Source organism: Brienomyrus brachyistius, unplaced genomic scaffold, assembly GCF_023856365.1.
Source record: "Brienomyrus brachyistius isolate T26 unplaced genomic scaffold, BBRACH_0.4 scaffold33, whole genome shotgun sequence".
Taxonomy (NCBI): domain Eukaryota; kingdom Metazoa; phylum Chordata; class Actinopteri; order Osteoglossiformes; family Mormyridae; genus Brienomyrus; species Brienomyrus brachyistius.
In genome coordinates this window covers 2434883-2447435 of record NW_026042308.1, presented here as the reverse complement: position 1 = coordinate 2447435, position 12553 = coordinate 2434883, and the positions used below count along the sequence as shown (strand labels likewise).

The following is a 12553-nucleotide window of genomic DNA, read 5'->3' as shown; positions in this document are numbered from 1 at the left end:
CTGGGATGAGAATCAGCACCTCCAAATCCGAAACCATGGTTCTCAGCAGGAAAAGGGTAGAATGCTTTCTCCGGGTTGGGGATTTTAAAGTGGAGGAGTTTAAGTATCTCGGGATCTTGTTCACGAGTGGGGGAACAATGGAGCAGGAGATCGACAGGCGGATCGGTGCGGCGTCAGCAGTCATGCGGGCGCTGCATCGGTCTGTCATAGTGAAGAGAGAGCTGAGCGAAGCTCTCAATTTACCAGTCGATCTACGTTCCTACCCTCACCTATGGTCATGAGCTATGGGTAGTGACCGAAAGAACGAGATCGCGGGTACAAGCGGCCGAAATGAGTTTCCTCCGCAGGGTGGCTGGGCTCTCCCTTAGAGATAGGGTGAGGAGCTCAGTCATTCGGGAGGGACTCAGAGTAGAGCCGCTGCTCCTCCGCATCGAGAGGAGCCAGATGAGGTGGCTCGGGCATCTGATCAGGATGCCTCTGGGACGCCTCCCTGGGGAGGTATTCCGGGCATGTCCCACTGGGAGGAGACCCCGGGGAAGACCCAGGACACGCTGGAGAGACTATGTCTCTCGGCTGGCCTGGGAACGCCTCGGGATCCCCTCAGAGGAGCTGGATGAAGTGGCCAGGGAGAGAGAAGTCTGGGTCTCCCTGCTGAGGCTGCTGCCCCCGCGACCCGACCCCGGATTAAGCGGGAGATGATGGATGGATGGATGGATGGATGGATGAACCCTGTGATTATTTATTATAATAATTATAACAATTGTATTTTCTGTATGATTGAAGAAATTCCAGCTCTTTATTTATTTTATTATCTCTGTTAAGTGCTGATTTATTCCCCAGAGAGCGAATTGAGAGAGCTGATCGATGGACCAACACCCAACACTGGGAAGCCTGGAACCTGTGGGATGAAGTGATCAACTGGGGAGAAGGTGTGGAGGAGTTCTCACCAGTGACACTCCCCACTGTCCAGGCTGGGGGGGTTAAGGGGGGATTGGGGGGGGTCTACTGATTTGGGTAAGGGAGGGGTTAGTAAGGGAGGGGAGAGTGTGGGAAAGGATGGACTGCTAGCCAGCACTAGTATTTCATCTCAAAGTCTTCAGAGTAATTACGGCCTTTCATCTGAAGACTGGGAAATTTATAAAGCTTGCTACCTTAGCAAAAAAAAGAAAGTCAGGAAGGAGCGGACAAGCCGGGGGGAAGGTGAGGTAAGGGGCAGCGTAGTGAGGAATATGTGGAGGTACCAGAGTGGGGAACATTTGAGGGGAAGGCCACCAGGGTTGTGACGGAGGGGACAGAGGCTGGTATTAGTATGATGGATATGCTAAATGGAGGTGAGGAGAATGGATGTGAGGTGGGAGTGAATGTGCAGGAGGTTAAGGGAGGAGGAGGGAAAAGTACAGGGAATGCTGTGGAGTATGTGGTGTCACAAGGAGGCAGAACTTGGCTAGAACCCATCCAGGAGGAAGAACTTGAGGAAGATGAAGAAACAGATGAGGAGCTTCAGGAAGCAGAAGACACTGATGCTGCCACAGTGGACAGTTGGCAGTGCATGGCGGCATATGTAGCCAGAATATGGCTGCAGACTTTACAGGAAGATGGACCTGAGGAAAATGAAGCTGATGTGGTATTCCAGCAGGCAGAAGATGCTGATGCTACCACACTGGTCAGGTTTCAGTGTATGGTGGCATCTGAAGACAGATCACAGCTACTGACTATACCAGAAGAAGGACCTGAGGAAGAGGACGAGACTGAAGTGATGAAGACAGATAAAACAAAAGAAGATGCTGATGCTGCCGAGAAGATCTACAGTGAAGAAGAAGTATCATTCCATGTGAATGCCGAAGATCTTTCTGAAGATGATACTGAGAAGAGCCACAAGAAGAAGAAGAAGAAGATGAAGTGGTGCTTCTTCTGCTGTCCCCTGCCTTTCAGAAGAAGTAGCAAGAGGCAGTAATTATAAGGCTGTGAATTCAGGTTTACAAATGACTTAAAGCAGTAATATAACTGCATTATTGACACCTTCACAATGCACTGTAATGCATCCATAAATATATTATAGACATGGGTATAAATATTGAAGAAAAAAAAGCATAACACATTATAGCCATGTTTATTATGGATTAATGGCCGATATAATGTATTATGAAGATATTTATTGTGTATATATAGATCAGAGCATTCATAATGCATTATCAACATTATCACGCTTGGCCGCGATCGCACTGTTTAAAAGCGGGCGATCTCTCGGGCAGGCGGGCAAAGAGCAGGCGGACAGGAATATATCGGGGCAAACTGGGGTTTAATAATCCAACAGGGAGCAGGAGACATGAAATGCCCACTAACATCAATGACAGACAATGGACTCAGGTAAGACACGGACTGAAATACACAGGACTGAGCAAATTAACTAGACACAGCTGGGTACAATCGGGAGAAAACACGTGGGTAATCAGGGGGCGTGGCACACAGGAGGAGCGGACGAGCCGGGCATGACAAACATAGCTATAATGTGTTATGCCTTCGTATAAATATTTACAGCCGTGTTTTTAATACTTTAATAAATGATTTATAAGACATTAATTGGGTATTTATAATGCAGTTATATGACTGCTTTAAGTAAAGTTAAGTAAAATGTTTATTTTCTTTTTCTTAGAATACCCGTGTTAGAGACCTGCATTGGGACTGCGATCCCGCGGGACCCAACGGAAAGAGATACTGTTTAAGTGTTAATGTAGCTATAAGATACGATAGGATAAGATGGCTTATTTTAATATATTTCGTCTTAGCCTAAGTTAAAATATAATAAGATAAGATAAAATATAATAAGATAAGATAGCCTCTTATCTTATTATATTTTAACTTAGCCTATCATCATATCTTAACTTAGGCTAAGTTAAAATACAAGATGGGTTAACATATGATAAGGTAGGCTACATTAAGATAAGAGATTTGCAATAAAACATATTTACTTTTCAAACTGTGTCTTTGTCATCTCTTCAGTGTTGTGTCTGTCTTTGTTTGATAATTTTCAATCGTTAATTTATATCTGACACTCTCCTAAATGTCAATAAGCAGAGACGGAGGAATGGGAGGAAGGTACAGTTAAGTATAAATGATAAAGTATCAAAATCACAGTGCTACCTTATTTTGAAGCAGAAAAAGTAATTTCATGTGTTACTGCCACCAATGAGTTAATGGCTGCAAATGTTCGTGTTAGAAGTGCCTGTATATAACGCGGCGTAAGTTTAACTCTGAAACTTTTCTTTCTGAAAAACGCGCCGCCTTCTGCCTGCTGTCATTCGGCGAACGCATAGGAGAATATTCTGGTAAGTAACAGGTAAAGTGGTCATTTAACGTAATGCTAACGTGCATTACCTGTTAGTAAGTGTTTTACCCTATCACACACCTTACGTCCTTTATAGTTGTAGTCCGGTGCACTCTGTATCCATAACTAGCTAGCTAATGTTAACATGATGCAGTACAGTCTTCCAGCTTGGGGATTCCCACCCCTGTCCGCGGCCAGTATTCCGCTGGGGGGTTTGCGGAGGAGTTGGTTGCAAATGCAAACGATCCCTTCATGTTCATGCGTTGTGTTCTAATATGAAAATAAAACATAACTATCAAATTCACTGTTTATGTCCTATTATACTAGATAAGACTGTAAAATAGTTTGCCATGCATATGGATGCCAAGCATTCAGAGCATGATCAAGACAGGGTGTGAGTGTGGAAAAAAGACAAATGTAACAGTATTTGAGGGATAGAGGGATGAGAAGAGTGGGATGGAGGGAAATGTAAGGAGAAGGAGATTCCTCGGAGCTCCGAGATGTGTTTGGCTGTAATAAATCTGAAATATAGCTATATGACATAGTTTTTGATAACACCAGCATTTATTTTTTAGGTTTGTCGAGCTCCGTCAAAACAGTTGAATTAAAACGAGCCCATTATGTAACTGGAACCCCTCTCACATATAAACACAGTGACGCGCTACAGCGTTGGTTTGTTGTCTGAGGCTATGATACTAACCACAAACACATTCACAAATTTCACTGCACTAATCACAGCATATGCAGGCAGAAAAATGATAGCAAAAACATTCAGCATTAGACTCTAAAACCGTCTGTAATGTCTGTGTTTATCCAGTGGACCATAAACTAAAATAAGCTTTCCTATTTCAGTTTCTTTCAGATGTTATAAAGTAATAAATAAACAATCATAATAATTAAACCATGTATTACTGACTATCAGACAACTTCAACAAGTTACCACATGGATGCAAAATCAAAGATATTCATTTGCGCCTGGCACTAACCATGTACTCCTTCACAGTACTAAGCCATAGAAAGGGCCCCAATGAAACCCCTGCATTCCTGCATCGCAGATACTCTAATCTCAGCATTTATAAGATTATATTTGTACTACCTGCCAATTTTTATATTGGATGAAACTAAAAATTGAGAAATATCTATATGCACAAGTAGTTTTTCCTGATATGAAGGATGACATCAAGACTGTCAGCATTTACAAATCGAATTATGACACATCTGAGTAGCCCAGACTTTCCGGAAAACAAAGCCATACAGCATATGTGGCTGACTAATGTACATGCAGTGTAATAAGCTGATAATCAAATGGATAGAAAAACGTTCAATAATAGACAGGATTCAAAGGGTAAATAAGGTGCATCATGTGGAAGAGAAGTTAGGTGGCGTTGGGGTGCATTGTGAGTTTCATCTGGAAGCTAGAAGGGAACAAACAGGGCTTTTGGGGGGGGGGGGGACTTCTCCGGGGGCTACATCGCTCTACCTTTTTTTAAAATGATTTATTTAAAAAAAAATCTTTTCTTCTTACACTATAATGGCAGGTTTAGGACTAATACAGTACAGTCATAACCAGTGTCAGGGATTCTGTGCATTGCTACACAGAGACAAGTCCAGATATTGAGCCCAAGGCTAAAATTGTGGTTTACTTACAAGTGCACTTTGCTGGGCAGTGGGGGTGTTTGTCCTTCTCTGCTCACATTTTCCCCTCTTATCCTGTCTTCTCCTCCGCAGCCCTTCCTCCTTCTCTCTGTTGCTCCTATATTCCCTCCCCTCCAGTCATCTATGTTCTCCTTCCTCTGCGGTCTCTCCTCTTCTCCCATTCTTCAGTTATACTGTCTTCTCCGCTCTCCCTGTATCCCTCCTGTCTTCTGGTCCTGTCGTCTCTTCTCCAGTCATCCCCTGCTTCTCAGTCATCTCTGCATCCTTTCACTCTTTTGTTTGCTTATTCTTTGACTGTTTTTGTGTTATTTGTTAACCTACCGCCCCATGCTGGATGAGTCTTGATGTTTTTCTTGTTTTTAAAGTTAGGCTTCTTCCTTTGTTTTTTGTGCCATATATTCTGCCCTCTTCTGGTTGCGGCAGTGCATGACATGCGTGGAAAAATAGGGTTTATTACAACACACACATCAAAACCAAAAGGATCAGGATGGATCCAAAATAAACAGCAAATGACCAGGAATGATCTAAATGATGGAATAAACACAACTAGAGAACTATATACATACATACAACATACAGCTATAATGAAGCATTAAAGAACAGAAGCAGAACAGGCACTTAAATACACAGCTAACAAGACACAATGCAGGACAGTGAGAATCATAACCAATAACAAGGACTGAGGGCAACCCAGGAACAGGTGTTTCAGTTAAACAGCACTGGTGAAATCAAAGTGACCTTTCAGCCACATGGTCAGTTCTGCAGCGCCCTCTGCTGTTTGCATTAGATGCTGGTTGAAATTCCCACTCTCCTTACCAACACCTCGAAAAGCCAGGCCTTGCCGTGCCAAGTACTTAACTCCAGAAGATTTTTCCTCACTTGCTGCTGCTCTTTCCAGCTCATCTGAAGGTTGAGTATCAACAGGATTGATCTTCCTGTTAATGACGCCAGTTAAGCTGCCTGTATGTTTTTCAGATGCAGCAGAAACAGCAGTGACTCAGGCAAACCAGCACAATCAAGGCTAGAACATGCAGTAATGGGGGTTCAAACCTCCCAGACAGCGGCATCTGATAACAGATGTGACAAGATTGATTCCAACAGCAGCATATAATCCATGGAGCTTGGCCAAGGATACATACTCTGAATTAATTCATTAATAAACCTAGCTGGATAAAAAAGTCAAAGAAAAATACAAAAATGTCACTTTGCATAAAATGAAAAAACGTAAGAAGCAGTAGAGCTGTTACACTTGCTCATTTAAACTCGAATATTAAAAGTCATTTTCCTTCTGGATTAGTCAGCGACATGGCAGGAGAAGATGGCACAGGGTCCGTCCCTCACGACACCGGCTGATCGCCTGGCAAGCGGCGCAGGCTCTCGGTCTGATAAGCGGAACACCGATCAGCTCTGTCTTTCAACAGCAGGGGGCAGTAGAGGTGCACCGTTCCCAGAAACACTGCAATACCGGGTCGATGCGTGGAGCGGACGGGGCAAGCCCCACTTCCGGCTCCCTGTTCCAAAAATCCGTTTAATATGTGGTCCCCTCCATGGGGGACGTATCAGATATTAAACTGATAAGAACAGATACTACACTTGATCTTAGCCAAAAGGCCGAGAAGCGATGCCCGCAGACTGCGCCCCGCCGGGCTCCGGCATGCGGGACGCCGACGGAGCCGGCGCGGCTGGGTCCTCGCCAGCCTCTCTGGGAGGTGGCGCCCGGCGAGACCACGCACGATCCCAGAGGACCAGAAACACGCCACTGGGCAGATAGAGCCGGCCGCTAAGCCGGGCACAGTCTTACTTTGATACAGCGGCGGTGCAGCTCTGCTTGCACAGAGCCTCCAAAAATACAGTGAACTCATCGCTATCCCTCTCCACGGAAATCTTTAGTAAAAGGCGAAAGATTTATACGGGATGAAGAGAGACCCGAGTCGATGCAGAGCCGTCGCTCAGCAGGTGGCCGCTAGCCGGGCCTCCGTGACGCCCCCGCTCGGGGTTGAATTCTCGGGGGCGTCGCAGCCACCGGCCTCGGGGCCCCGACTCCTCCCTGTCCTCCTGGCATCTGAAAGATCAGCAATCATGTAAACAGACATGAGAGAAAATTCAAAAGGCAAAGATGACGGCCTGCCTTACCTCAGCACAGCTGCCCACCCCTCAGAGAGCATATCATGACCGTGCTTTTTTTTTATGATTTAAAAAAAAAAAAAAAAAAAAAAAAAGAAGAAAAACGGAGGGAAGCGGGACCGGCGCACGGACAGAGTCGGTCCCTCACGACACCGGCTGATCGCCTGGCAAGCGGCGCAGGCTCTCGGTCTGATAAGCGGAACACCGATCAGCTCTGTCTTTCAACAGCAGGGGGCAGTAGAGGTGCACCGTTCCCAGAAACACTGCAATACCGGGTCGATGCGTGGAGCGGACGGGGCAAGCCCCACTTCCGGCTCCCTGTTCCAAAAATCCGTTTAATATGTGGTCCCCTCCATGGGGGACGTATCAGATATTAAACTGATAAGAACAGATTTTTTTTTTTTTTTTTTTTCCATGCTTTATTAAACAGTTCTGTACATTTTAAAGTCACACAATAAAACACCTTTAAAACAATATTAAACAAATATATTACAGAACCATTCCCTATAGGATAAGCAAAACATAACAATAAAAACAAGTAATACATATACACACTTTAAAATCTAATTACAATCATATGGCCATTAACATAATTAAAATGTCACCTCAAATGCAAGCCATTAAAATATTAAAACCTTAAAAAAGGAACAGACCCGTAGACCTCAGGCCTCGGCACAAGGGTCGGGTTAAAACAGGGTTATGCATCATCCTAAAACACATAAAATCAATGGCCTCAGGCTAAAAAACTGGTTAGTCACAGACATGGCACAGCACATAGAATAAAATGTTAATAAATACAGTTAATGTTAATACATAAAGGTGCTAAAAGTGACCAACCACAGCCGTGCTCAATCTCAGTACATGCAGTTAATTAAAATTTCCAACACCATGCACGCACAAAAAACAAAGCACACTTACCTAAAACCCAAAGTACCTCCTGTGGGCTTCAGGACAGTGCGTCATGTCGACCCTGTAGGATGGAGCGTCACCACCTAAATGAAACGGGGCTAAAGCCAAAAGAGGCCCTTCCACCTCTCCTTGGCCTCGTGGTAGCCCCGTTGGATGACGTCGGTCTCCATCCTGAAACCCAAATCGGCCCGGATTTTGCGGAATACCCCTTGTGCCTCCAGACGAACCCCTCTGCGGATGAGCGCGGTCCTGGCATTCCAAAGCTCTCGCTTGGTAATGCTGACCAGCAGCCACATCCAGGGGCCGAAGGGGTTATGGAGGTTGGGGTCCCACCCCTTCAACACCTTGTCGTAGGTCAGACCGGGCTGCGGGTCTACACGTCCACACAGGCCCGCTACCAACCCCCAGACTCTCTGTGCATGCCCGCAGTCCCAAAACACGTGCTTGATGGTCTCATCCTCGCTGCACTCGGGCCTGGGGCAGCGGGGGTGTCTGGTCAGCTTATGCCTGTGCAAGACGTCCCTGACTGGCAGCTTACCATGAAGGCACTGCCAGTTCAGGTCCTGCAGCCTGTGATCCAAACCCTTAGGCTGGATTCTCGCCCATGTGCCTTCCTCCAGGCCCAACATGGCCCGAGTCTCCCTATGACCAAGCAAAGCCTTGTAAAGGGCTCTGTGCTTGGTCAGGGCCTCTGTCTTGACACCTGCCGGAATAGACTTACTCCACTTGACAGCGTGGCTGTAGTGGACCGGCAGGGTCTCAGCCTTGGGGCCGAGGTTGGTCCACGACGTCACCAGACGTCTCATGGGGAGAGCCAGCCACAGACGCACAAAGTGCTGATGGGGGTGCTCGAGGGGAGCTGCCAGGCGCGTGCAGAGCTGCGAGAAGAACAGGCAGTCAAGCTTGAGAGGAAAGTCAATAACGTCCCTCCCCCCACTGTCCTTTCCGAGATACATCACTTCCCTACGCACGTACTCATACCTGCCCCCCCAGACGAGGTTAAAAACGTCCCTCGTCAGGCCCCTCCGCATGAAGCGGGGCAAAGGGTACACATGTGCAAGGTAGAGCAGGGTGGGAAGAATATCCACTTTTAAGGCTAAAACCTTACCTTGGAAGGACAGGGACCTGGACTTCCACAGTCCGATCTTCCGCCAGGCGATCGCCAACCGCTCCTCCCAGTTCAACCGGGCGGCACCATCCGAAAGGAAGTTGACCCCCAAAACTTTGAGAGGACCGTCACAGAGGGTGAGACCACCTGCGACGTCCTCCCTCGCCTTCCAGCTGCCGAAATACTTGGCCACCGACTTACTGAGGTTGAGCGTCGCGCCAGAGGCCCAACCGAACGCGTGAACGAGGCTCAAGGCATGACCGAGAGACTGATCCGAGCAGACGAAAAGCGTGGTGTCGTCTGCATACTGGGTCAGTTTAACAGTTGTCCCCCGACTTCCTGGGATAAGAAGGCCATCGACCCCGGGGTGGGTGCGAATGGCGCACGCCAGTGGCTCTATATAGAGCGCGTAGAGGAGGGGGGAGAGGGGACATCCCTGCCTCACTCCACTCCGCTGGGGCACCAAATCACTCAGGAAGCCATTGATAACAACATGGCTCCCAACTTCGTTATACAAAGTGTGTAACCACCCCAGATAATTGGGCCCGAAGCCAAACTTACCCAATACTTTGAACAGGAAGCGGTGATCTACCCGGTCGAAGGCTTTCTCCTGGTCCAAGCTGACCAGCAGGAGAGGGAGGTTCCTATCCTCCACCCAGGCGATGGCGTCGCGGATGAGGTGGAGATTCCACGTCGCCGATCGACCCGGTACTCCACACGTCTGGTCGCTGTGAACCAGATGAGCCATGGCCTTCTTCAGGCGTTCGGTAATGGTCTTTGCGATGAGCTTTGTGTCTACACAAAGCATGGTCAGGGGCCTCCAGTTGCCAAGGTCGGCCCGATCGCCCTTCTTGTGCAACAAAGAGAGGACCCCCGACCTCATGCTCCTAGTGAGCAAACCCCGGCGCTGAACGTCCTCTACAACCTGCAGTAATTCCGGCCCGAGGACATCCCAAAAGGTGGAATAAAATTCCACCGGGAGCCCATCAAGGCCAGGTACCTTGCGGCGGTTCATCTTGCCAAGCACTGCGGTCAGCTCGGCCAAGGTGATGGGGGCTTCTAAGCCGTCCCGGATGTCACTGGGAAGACAAGGTGAGATGTTATCTAGGAAGTGCTCCCCAGCAACCGGGTCCGTATCCCTAACATTAAAAAGGTTAAGATAAAACAATTTAGCAACCTCCAGCATGTCTAATGTATTCGTGACTGTGTTGCCATTTGAGGCACGGAGAGAGCTAAAGCTCTTCTCCTCCCGGGCTTCCCTGGCTCTGTGGAAAAAAAAATAATTGTACTTTTCATTATTTTCCACATCAAATATTTTGTCGCGGAGCATTTGGGCCGAGGCAGCCTGTTCATGCAGGCGCCTCAGCTCACCCTTTATGTCAAGCAGCCGCTCGTGGTTGATGGTGCCCCCGTTGTTGTGAGCGGCGTATTCATCCCGCAACCTTCTCTCCAGCCGCAGAATGGAGAACTTCTTCTCCATCCTGCGCTGCTTGCTGTACTGCATGGAGAAGGTTCGGATCCTGTCCTTCACACTCTCCCACCATTCGGCTACGGAGGGGAAGGTAGGCTTGTCCTTCTGCCACTCGGAGAAGTGATCTAGAAAAAGGTGTCTAAAATCTCTCTCCTCCAGGATCTGCAGGTTCATTTTCCAATAGCCGCCCCCATATACAGGGGCGTCTATGGAGACAGTGGCCTCCACTGCCAGATGGTCAGTGGGCCACTGTGGGGAGAGGGACACCTTTTTAAAAGCAACGGGGGGTGAAGCTAAAATGTAGTCGATGCGGCTGCTGGCTCCGCGACTATTATGCCAGGTGAAGCCCGGCATGCTGGGGTTGCATGTTTTAAAACAATCAACAAGTTTAAAGGAACGAATAAAATGGCGAAAATGCCCTGAGCTGACATCCTGTCTACCCTCCAACGAGATGTTAAAGTCCCCTCCTAAAATCAAGTGTCGATCTGTGACACAGAACGGGGACAACTCTTCAAAGAGAGTTATACGGGACAAGGCCTCCACCGGAGCGTAGACACATATGGCCCGGAGGCGCTGTCCCCTCCATGTGGCGTCCACTCCCAAAACCCTGCCCTGAAGGACGGTAAACGCACTTACTTCTTCAAAGGCGCGGTCGCCAAAAAGGATCCCGACGCCTGAGGAGTGGACGCCACCTACGCTCCAGTAGGATCTACCCCTCTTCCACTGTCGTGAAAAGAGAGCCTCGTCCCGCTGGTCCCGGAGGTGGACTTCCTGCAGAAAACAAATGCTGAAGGGAGAAGATGCCAGCTGGTTAAAAACAGATGTGCGTTTTAAAATGTTCCTCAAACCCTACGTTCAAGGTGACAATATTAAAATTGGCCATAGAATGTTAAAATAATAAAATACAATTAAAAACAACAAACTAAAATAATAAAAGCCAGCCATTAAAAACAATACTGTCCTACTGCCCCCCCTCCTCAGTCAACCTCAATAGGTCCCCCAATTCCAGCCCCCCCAGGTACTCCTGTTCATTAGCAGTGTCCTGTTGACCGCTGTACTCCTGGGGGGGTGCAGGGGACTGTCCCAAGTCCCACACCAGACGGGGGGCCTCTAACATCGGGGAGGGGGGACACTGTCGGCCTTGGTCCCCGGCCGCCACTGCTGGCGAGGTGGCCGCCGGAGGGCTGGGTGCGTCGGGTTGCGCCTCCCTTCTGCTCTTCTTCCTCCCCCGGGGGGATGCACCGCTCTTCTTTCGCCTGCTGCTGACGCCTGGAGCCAGGGCGAGCTGCTCCACCTTGTTCGGAGACCCCTCCTGCATTGGTATCGCACTCAAAGGGGCCTCCTCCACCTCGACCAGGGCTTCTCCTCCTGCCCCCGTCGCCGGCTGTTCCTGCCCAGTCGTGGGGGCTAGAGCTCCCCCACCATTCTCCGTGCCGACTGCTCTGTTACCCGACAGAGCGTCGGCATATGTAGTCTTTTTCTGTGGGCAGGAACGAGCCAGATGGTCCTCGCCGTTACAGTGAATGCAGCGACGGGGGCCCTTGCAGTCCCTGGCCATGTGCCCCGACTCCAGGCAGTTGCGGCAGCGCAGGTTGGCGCATCCCTCCAGGGTGTGTCCAAAGCTGTGGCACTGCCGGCAGAAGGGAGGCTGTCCAGAATAAAAAAGGTATGCCTTATTGCCCTGTAGGTTAAAATAGGCTGGGGGGTGGCTAAAACCGCCTGCCCCATTAGCGTCTGGGCGCAGGCGGGCCTGGAACTGGCGTTGGCCAGTCCAGATCTCCAGCTCATCCCGGATGTCCCTGTGGCCAGGAAGGAGGTCCACATACTTTTTTAAAAACAGGCAGACGGACTCGGCGGTAACATGCGGGTTAAAACAGTGGACAGTAATAACCCGCTTGTCGGGCCACCACAGCGGCTCGATGGTATACCGTCTAAGGAGAGGGTGCTGGGCCCCCTCCTT

General features: G+C 48.7%; 1 protein-coding gene and 3 non-coding genes across 4 annotated transcripts in view; all 4 read right to left on the bottom strand.

Annotated features, from left to right (window-relative positions):
* The window catches only part of LOC125721466 (NACHT, LRR and PYD domains-containing protein 3-like), a 233140-nt gene that overhangs the window by 31026 nt on the left and 189561 nt on the right, over nt 1–12553 (bottom strand). The gene's annotated exons all lie outside the window — the stretch shown is intronic.
* Nucleotides 6413–6604, bottom strand: LOC125721529 (U2 spliceosomal RNA). Its single transcript, XR_007385807.1, has one exon. It is a non-coding gene; the product is annotated as a U2 spliceosomal RNA (small nuclear RNA).
* On the bottom strand, nt 6802–6915 carry LOC125721530 (U5 spliceosomal RNA). Its single transcript, XR_007385808.1, has one exon. It is a non-coding gene; the product is annotated as a U5 spliceosomal RNA (small nuclear RNA).
* LOC125721534 (U2 spliceosomal RNA) lies at nt 7344–7539 on the bottom strand. The gene has a single exon (XR_007385812.1). It is a non-coding gene; the product is annotated as a U2 spliceosomal RNA (small nuclear RNA).